This window comes from Corvus moneduloides, chromosome 9 (assembly GCF_009650955.1).
Source record: "Corvus moneduloides isolate bCorMon1 chromosome 9, bCorMon1.pri, whole genome shotgun sequence".
NCBI classification, from domain to species: domain Eukaryota; kingdom Metazoa; phylum Chordata; class Aves; order Passeriformes; family Corvidae; genus Corvus; species Corvus moneduloides.
Window position 1 is genome coordinate 2,061,645 of NC_045484.1, and position 9,165 is coordinate 2,070,809.

General features: G+C 47.6%; 1 protein-coding gene and 1 non-coding gene across 8 annotated transcripts in view; one reads left to right on the forward strand and one right to left on the reverse strand.

The window, feature by feature from the left end:
• Positions 1-2,659, reverse strand: part of RABGAP1L (RAB GTPase activating protein 1 like) — a 248,590-nt gene extending 245,931 nt beyond the window's left edge. For 2 of the 7 annotated variants that reach the window (XM_032118240.1, XM_032118239.1), the window contains exon 1: positions 2,546-2,656. The gene's annotated coding sequence lies outside the window, so the exon portion shown is untranslated. Of the gene's footprint in view, positions 1-694; positions 777-1,839; positions 1,923-2,545 lie in introns of all 7 variants that reach the window. The other 5 variants (XM_032118234.1, XM_032118238.1, XM_032118236.1 and 2 more) reach the window with 4 other exon arrangements.
• A 2,658-nt stretch (positions 2,660-5,317) lies between these two features.
• Positions 5,318-5,505, forward strand: LOC116448461. The gene has a single exon (XR_004241956.1). It is a non-coding gene; the product is annotated as a U2 spliceosomal RNA (small nuclear RNA).
• Positions 5,506-9,165: the final 3,660 nt, after the last annotated feature.

The window sequence follows — 9,165 nt, forward strand, 5'->3', positions numbered from 1 at the left end:
AAAGTGTGTAATTACTAAGGTCAGTCAAGTCTGAAATAGCCTTCCTATTACAGCAGAGGTAACAGCAATATACAACTAATTATTTTAAAATTAGAGCTGAACAAATTTACAAAACCCTCTAACAATGCCAAGAACACTCCCTGAAATTAAGAACTCACCAAAAAGTTCAGAGAGAAGAACAGATGAACAAAGGAGAGAGAAGAAGAAAACCACAACAATTTCTGTGGGCCCATGGAAGAACAGACACAGAGATGGCTCGAGTCCATTTAATGTTGTCAACAGTAAATAAAAAATTACACCATGGCTTCATAATCGATCTAAGCCAGTACTGGCAGAAAAAAAAGAGCTACCACCCTTACTATCATTGCCACTTTCACCCCAAGTAGCTTAAGTCAACCAAATCCACAATGTAGCTGCTTCTAGCAGCACTGGCTCATGCTATGAACTTACTGACCATAAAGCCAGGTCCCAGCTAAGGACCCTCACAACACCTGTGATTGTTCCAGGACTGCACTTACACTCTCTACCAGCACTCTACTTCCTCCTTCAGACTGAGCCCATGACCACATGGCCGGGCAAGTGAGCTGGGTCAGGAAGTTGTTGTAACCAGAGTACCTCAAGGAACAAAAAAAAAAAAAAAAAAAAGAAGAAATAAAAGTACAACTTTTTGACCAGCTTAGTTCTTTTTACTCACTTCCTGGCTGTGGAAGTCCCTTTGATGAGAGAAGGGAAGGAGCAGCCACAACTCAGACTGTCTTGAAATGCTAAGGAATACCCTGGGGGACACAAGAGAGCCAGATTATACACTTGCTCTTTTTGCAATGCCCTTACAAACACCACCAAATCTTACTCTGTGAATCACTTGTTAAAGGACTGAATGCTATTTTTAACCAAGCAATACATGTAATCACTGTAATCATTTTAAAGCAAACACTGCAGAACAATTTTTATAGTTCTCATACGTAAAGCCAAGCTGTTCACAGCCCCTGAGTCTTTTTGGAAAAAAGCAGTTACTTTAAAAATCCATCAAATAAATAAAACAATACAAACCCAGCATGATTTCCCACCTCTGCCTAAAACAGAAGTAAGTAGTGGAAGGCTCTGTCACTCACTGAGTTCTGGGGTCCATCAGCTGCTGCTGGCTCCTTTCCGGATACTCACTGGCAGCATTCTTGCAACACTGGAGTCAATTAGTGCCTACTGAAATTTGTATTTGTAGTCTTTTCAAGTTTAAACTACAAAGTAAGTTCTTAATCATATAACTAATACCATCTAACCCACATAAACAGAGTTAACTACAATCCTACTTAAAACCTCGGCAGAGGCACAACTTGCAGAACCAACCTTACATGCCCAGTAAACCTTCATACAATCTGGAGCCAAGTTGGTCTGACAGGCAATCAGGATTTGGCCTATAGCACAGAGGTTTGGTTAAAAAAAGCCATAGTACCTTTTCTGCATTTAAAGGGAAAATAACATGTTGCCTGTACCGCCAACAAGATCTCTCTCTGGAAACTGAAAGCACACCTGCCCTTCTGAAAGTTTTAGCTGAAAACCAACGTGGTTGTGAGACTAGAGCTCGACACCGAAAGAGACAAGCAATGGTTACCTAAGCAAGTTATTTCTTAATTGTCGCTAGATTTTTCTCTATATTAAAGAAGAGCTGACATTTTGAGTCTCTTTTTTTCCCCTCTCAGGCACACACTGGATGGATATACACACACAGCTGTGAAATCTGGTAGGCGGTGACTTACAGAACTATCAAACCGAGCAGTCTTAACAACACAGCTTTGAGAGTGACAGCAGGAGCAAAGTACACATGACACTGCAGGAACTTACACACGAGGAGAGCCACCAAGTCCATTTCACTCAGTGCCGTACCTGCTTCAGATGGTTTCAGCAGGTTTTCAAGTACTTTTTGTCTAAAGACAAGAATTTTTGTACCAGCTCACAGGTCGGGAGAGAATGTAAGAGGGCTTAAAAAGCAAAGAAAAAAAAATCACCAGGGAAAAAAAAAAGAAAAGAAAACCACCCCAAACCAAAACATAACGTAGGTGAAACTGACGCATGCAGATGGCACAGATTTAGGACAGTACTTTGCTCGTCTGGGCTCTTGGGAAGTGACTTCACTTTTCCCGCGGAGGAGGCAGGGAGATGAACGCTTCCATAGCGCTCTCCCTTTCCTAACCACGAAAACAACTTTATTTTTTAAAGCCTGCACTGTGTTCGAGCTCCTCTCCTCCCGGAGCGCCGCTGCCCAGGGAACTCCCCGCACACACACAAACACCGAACAACACGGACCGGCGGAACCCCGCGCCCCCGCGCTGCCCCGCCGCCCTGCGGGCCCGCGGCCAGCGGAGGAACCACCTCAGGTCACCGGGCACTATCACCCGCCACACGGCGAGGGCCGGCGGCTCCCTCTCCTCCCGCGCCCGTTCTCCTGAGGAAGCGGCGACCTCCCCGCCTGCGCCCCTCGCGACACCCACTCCGCTCCGCTCCGCCCGCCGCGGCGGGGCAGGCCCGAGGCAGCGTCCCGATCTCTCACCGGTGCAGCCGGGCCGTCCTCCCCGCGCTGCCGCTGCCTCCAGCCCGGCGGGGCCGCGCAGCCGCCTCAGGGCCGGGACAGCGTCGCCCACATTCCGGCGGCGAGAGGGCGGGCGGGTGCGCGCGCACGGCTGACACGGCGTGAGGGCGGGAGTGAAAGAGGGACGGCACCCGCCTTCCGCGGCGACAGCCCCGCCGGGAGCCCGGGGCCAGGGGCTGCACCCTGGGCAGGGCGAGGGGCCCCGCCGGCGGCCCGGCCCGGCGCGGCTTCCTGCCGGTGTTGGAGTCCTGTGCGGCCCCGTGGGAGTGCCCCCTCTGGAACACAGAATCATAGAATGGTTTGGGTTGGAAGGGGCCTTAAAAACCATCTCATTGCACCTTTCTGCCGTGGGCAGGGACGCCTTCCACTAGACCAGGTTCCTCCAAGCCCCGTCCAGCCTGGCCTTGAACACTTCGAGGGATGCCACAGCTTCTCCGGGCGACCTGTGGCAGGGTCTCACCACCCTTAAAGGGAAAAATTTTTTCCTAATATCTAATCTAACCCTGCTCTCTAGTGGTAAGCAATTATTCTGTGTCCTGTAACTACATGCTCTTGTAAGTAGTTTCTCCCTGTAAGTTCCCTTCAGGTACCGAAAATCCACACTTAGGTCACCCCAAAGCCTTCTCTTTTCCAGGCTGAACGTTCCCAACTCTCCCAGCCTTTCCTCCCAGCAGAGCTGCTCCAACCCTCTGCTCATCCTGGTGCCTCCTCTGGACTCGCTCCAACAGGTCCATGTCCTTCCTGTGCTGGGACCCTGGAGCTGGAGGCAGGTGGGGTCTTACCTGAGCAGAATCCTCCCCTCTCCTGCTGCCCACACTGATTTTGATATATGCTTCTTTCTCACCTGTCAGAAAGCATCCGGCTGGCACTGAAACATGTCAAAATCCTTGCCCATAACTGAAGGACAATGGAAGCAACCTAAAAATCATGGTGCTATTTAGAAAAAACGAGTTAAGTTTGCCTTCAGATTTGGAACTCTGGTTTCGCCAAGATTGTGTTTGCTTATAGACAGTGGTTTGGTATGGTTAAACAAATATTTTAAAACTAAATATCTATGCTTAATTAAATATCACCATTGTTTATGTTTAAATAAAATATGTTTAAATTACGACAGCTTGTCTTATTGGGTGTGAAACAAATTACATTTAAATTAACCACAGCATTTATACAGCTTGTCTGTGTTCTTCACATTTCAGATGTAGTTCAGCAAAACCTTAAGGAATGTCAGATCACAGCCTTCAATAAAACAACTTTAACATAAAAGCCAGTGGGCTGTGTCCTGTTGCCTCTGGGACAGCCAGACTGTCCATGTGGGCATTGATTTTAGGCTCTTTTCTTGACACTGGAGTCGAGAGGTTTATTTGTTCCATGGTCTTTTTTGAGCTGAACTGTTCTGACAAACCTGTCTTGGAAGCTGGCAAGGCAAGCAGGCAAAGGAGAGCATTTCACAGGATAAAAAAAAAAAAAAAAAAAAAAAAGCAGGCCTGTCGGGCCAGCTCCCCACTTAAGAATTGTTACTATTTGTCTGTAAGTGGTGTAAATTAAATTACCCTCAAATTACTTTTATCACATCACAGGTTCAGATAAACCACAAAAGCATACAGAAAGCAGAAGAATTCAGGGAGAGGAGAAAAATTATTTTACTGAATAGAGGAATAATAATTACAAAGTATCCCTGGCACTGTACCCAGGCACTGCACACTGGTGTATCAATGTGGGTAATAAAGAGGAGGAACTGAAAGTCATTATATTCCTGACCAGAATTATGAATAAATGGTCATAACTGGTTATTGGAAATAGAGAGTTTGTTCGGGAAGCCTAGGTAGGAAAAAAGAGACATAAGGTACAGAACAAGTGACAGTATTTGGATAATGGCAAAAAGGAAAAGAACAGTCTCACAGCAAAGACCCATTAGCAACCCAAAAATGAAAAAGATAAAGTACATGGTGCCTTAATTTGAATAAAATCATCCAAACCATAGAATTGGTGATAATACTTGAAACAGCATGGTAGCTACTCTGAAAGGATTTGGGAGATTATACAGGTGATAGTGGTCATTAAGTTAATGACTCTTCAGAAGGGATGGAGAGAAAATCAGAGCAATGGACTTGAAGAAAACAAGTTACACCAAAGTTGCCATTTGAATGTCAAACCCCACTGTAGCAAATTAAGGAAAAGCACACTCTGGAAAGTTTTTCATTTCCCAGAGAATCCACACCAAGGCTGCAACCAGGCCGCTGCAGTGAGAAAGCAAGAAAGGAAGGGAGGAGTCCGGCTAAATGAAAATGTTTCTATGGCTTGCACCTTTTGAAACAGAAAAATCTATGTTAAATTATTAAAATCTACAACAAGGTGATTGTTGTAATATGTAGGGAAAAACCCAGAAAGATTAACATACACTATGAACTAAAACTATCAAGGAGCCATAAAGAATGCCAACAGAAAGCTTACAGGAAAGACTGTTGGGGAAGGACTTGCTCTCAGGTGGGCAAGGAAACAGTTCCTAAGCCACATGAGGAAAACCAAAGTCTCCTGGTGTTTGCTTTGTTCTTTTCCACAATGTCAGCTGTAACAGATGGTTTACAGCAGAAGAGAACAGTCCAAATCCAAAAAATGCAGTGTGGGTGGGAGGTGTGGGACAAGCAGGGGAGGCAGTGTGAGAGGGGGTCAGGAAGGCACAGGGGTGGGTGTGAGGTGCGTGAGGGGTTGTGGGGTTTTTCACTGTGTTTGTGGGGCTGTGGCCTGTTGGCTGAGAGGAAATGTAGGATCAGTTTTTAGCAGTTAAATATCTGAGATGTCCTCAATGAGAAACTTTAATATTCTATGGTTTTTTGCCTGTGGGAGTTGGATCCAGAGCTTGCTCTGCACAGTCCATGTATGGTCCCTGGTATTGCAGTGACTGTGGGAAAGAGGCACCCCACAACGGGACATTTCTTGATCAAATATAGACATCAATAGTGGAAAACTTTCTGTGACTTGGGTTTTGGCCTCAAAGCCATCACCATGGTTTGCAGGGAGCTGCAGTGTGGCAGGGCCCTGGCTGGGCCCGGGGGTACTCGCTTTGGAGACGGTGTCAGTCCTGCCTGGCACAGGGAGCTACAGCATGTGCGGAACGAATCCCTCCCAGCCTCCTGCCCCAGGGGTCCCCCAGGGACCAGCCCTGCTGCCGCTCGTGGCACTGGACGTGGTCACCTGCACATGTAAGGACGTGGGGGGTTACATGCCAAGTGTGTGGCAGGGACACAAACAGGTGTGGGGCTGGGCTTGCCATGGGGACAGAAGGGGTGATGGGACTGTCTGCACGGTGTCCCTGTGGCCTCTCCTCCAGCTCCTAAGAGTGCAGGAGCTCCAATCCACCTGCTCATGGAACCAAGGGGCTGCTGGGACACTGCGGAACCAAGGACACCATTGTTAACACTCTGGGGACTCATGGAACCAAGGGGCAGTTGTGACCCTGAGGGTCATCATAGAAACAAGGAGTCCTGTGTGAAACTGCTGAATCATGGAACCAGCCAGGGGTCCATTCTGACATTTTGGAACCAAGGAGACCATTGTGACGCTATGAAACAAAGGACGCCATTGTGACATTGTGAAACCAAGAAGACCGTTTTGAAACTGCAGAACCTCATGGAACCAGGAGGACTGTGAAAAAAAGGAGACCATTGAGACACTAAATAACCTAACAAAACGAAGGATTTACTATGACAAAGCAGAACCTCATGGATCAAAGGGATTTGTGATGGAACAAAGGCAGCGTGGCACTACGGGACCTCATGGAACCAATGTGACACAGAGGGGCACTGTCTAACCAAGGGTCCTTTGTGGCACTGCAGAACCAAGGAATCTGTTCTTACACTGTGGAGCCACATGGAACCAAGGGTCCATTGTGACACTGCAGAACCTCATGGAACCAACGGTGTATTGTGACGCTATGGGGCCTCATGGAACCGTGAGCCCATTGTGAAATGGGGAACCAAGGAGACCACTGTTACACTACGGAACCTCATGGAACCAAGTGTCCATTGTGACACCATGGCGCTGTATGGAACCCAGGGTCTGTTGTGACACTGTAGAACCAAGGAGACAATTGTGACACTGCGGAATCTCATGGTACCATGTGTCCATTGTGACATTACGGGGCCACATGGCACCAAGGAGCCATTGTGACACTGAAGAACCAAGTGATACTGTGGAACAAAAGAGACCATTGTGACACTGCAGAACCTCATGAATCAAATGTCTATTGTGACACACTGGAGCATCAGGGAACCCAGGGTCCATTGTGACACTCTGGAACCAAGGAGACCATTGTGACCCTGAGGAGCCTAAGGGAACCCAGGGTCCATTGTGACACTCTGGAACCAAGGAGACCATTGTGATCCTGAGGAGCCGAAGGGAACCAAGGGTCCATTGTGACACAGAGAGACCTCTTGTAGCTAACTGTCCATTGTGACACTGTGGAACCAGAGTCAATTATGACACTATGGAGCCTCATGGAACCAAGGGTCCATTGTGACACTCTGGAACCAAGGAGACCATTGTGATCCTGAGGAGCCTCACGGAACCAAGGCTCCATTGTGACACTAAGGAATCCCAGAAATCCAAGGGTCCATTGAGACTCAGAGGGGCCTATTTAACCAAGGGTCCAATGTGAAACTGTGGAACCTCATGGAACCAAGGCTCGATTGTGACGCAGCGGGACCTAATGGAACCAAGGGTCCATTGTGACACTTGGGAAACTCATGGAACTGAAGGTCCCTTGTGACACAGCAGAATGAAGGAGACCACTGTGACACTAAAGAAACTAATGAAACCAAAGGTCTATGGTGGTACTGAGGGGCCTCATAAAACCAAAGGGCCATTGTGACACAGCAGCGCCCCGTGTATCCAAGGGTCCATTGTGACTCTGCAGGGCCTCATGGATCAATGCTCCATTGTGACACAGAGGGACACCATATAACCAAGGGTCAATTGTGATTCTGGAGAACCAAGGAGTCCATTGTGAGAATTTGGAGACTCAGAGAAATGAAAGTTCCTTGTGACACTGCAGAAACAAGGAGACCATTGTGACACTAAATAACTTAATGAAACCAAGGGTCTACCATGACACAGCGGGAGCTCATGGAACCAAGGGGCCATTGTGAGACTACAGAGCCTCAGGGAACCAAGGAGACCACTGTGATCCTGAGGAGCCTAAGGGAACCAGGGTCCCTTGTGACACAGAGGGGCCTCTCATAACTAACTGTCTGTTGTGACACTGCGGAACCACAGAGTCAATTGTGACACTATGGAGCCTCACGGAACCATTGTGTCACTGTGGAACCATAAGGACCATTGTGATACTGTGGGATCTCATGAAACTAAGTGTCCATTGTGACACGGTGGGGCCTCATGGAACCAAAGGCCCATTGTGACATTTTGGAGCCTCATGGAACCCAGGAGACCACTATGACACTGCAGACTCTCCTGGAACCAAGGGGTCACTGTAACACTGTGGAAACTCATGGAACTGGGGATCCCTTGTGACACAGCGTAACCAAGGATCTACTGTGACGCCGACGCTCCTCATGGAAGCAAGGGTTCTTTGTTAAACAGCAGAGCCCCATCTACCCAAGGGTCGATTGTGACACTGTCATGTAACCAAGGGTCCACTGGTCCATCCAAGGCTTCACAGAACCACCGTGACACAAGGGAGGCTCATGGAATCAAGAGGCCATTGTGACTCAGAGGAGTCTCACGGAACCAAGGGGCCATTTTGACACAGATGGGCACCGTGTAACCAAGGATCCTTTGCGACACTATTAGGCCTCATGTGACCAAGGGTCCATTGTGACACCTCAGAACCTCATGGAACCAATTGTCTCATGTGACATTGTTACAACAAAAAGAGCTCTCTGTGAATTACAGAAAGGACTTCAGGTTCAAATATTCCCCGAAACAAGATTAAAATTCAAAGTTATATGTTGATAAGAAAAAAAATCTGATATTTTCACTTTACTAACTGTAAAAGGGGCAAAAAGAAGGAAAGCGAAAAGTAGAGAAAAGCTAGAAAAAGCTAAGATTACTTTAAAAGCATAGGATAGTTTACCACCTGCTGCATTTCCAGCAAGATGGGAAAGGGGTTGGGGGGGGAAGGTGAAGCAGTTTTTGCCTTTTCTTTTTCTCTGCTGCTTGAAGTGGCTTTATCTGTGTTTTCTGGTCTCGGGGCTGACAGCTTAGCTGGAATGCAGTCAGTTGCCTTCTGGAATGCAGACACAGTGTGTGGTTCCTGCAGCTCACGCGTGGCTCTGGTACATTCATGCTTGCTCATTCCAGGAGTGCACAAGCAGGCGGTGTTTCCCCCAAGGTGGTGGCATCTTGACTCCTGGAGGCTTGTCTCAGTTTTGAGACACATTTAAGAGAAGACACTCTGCGATGAGTAGTCTCCTCTAAAGGGTTTTAACAATTCCCCTCCACCAGTGGAAAATGAATACTAACAAAGGAAAGTGAAAAGAAAACAAAACCAAGAGTTTATTAACAACAGACTACTCGCAGAACTCACCCCCCACCCCACACAGGCACAGGAACAGAGACTCAAGAAT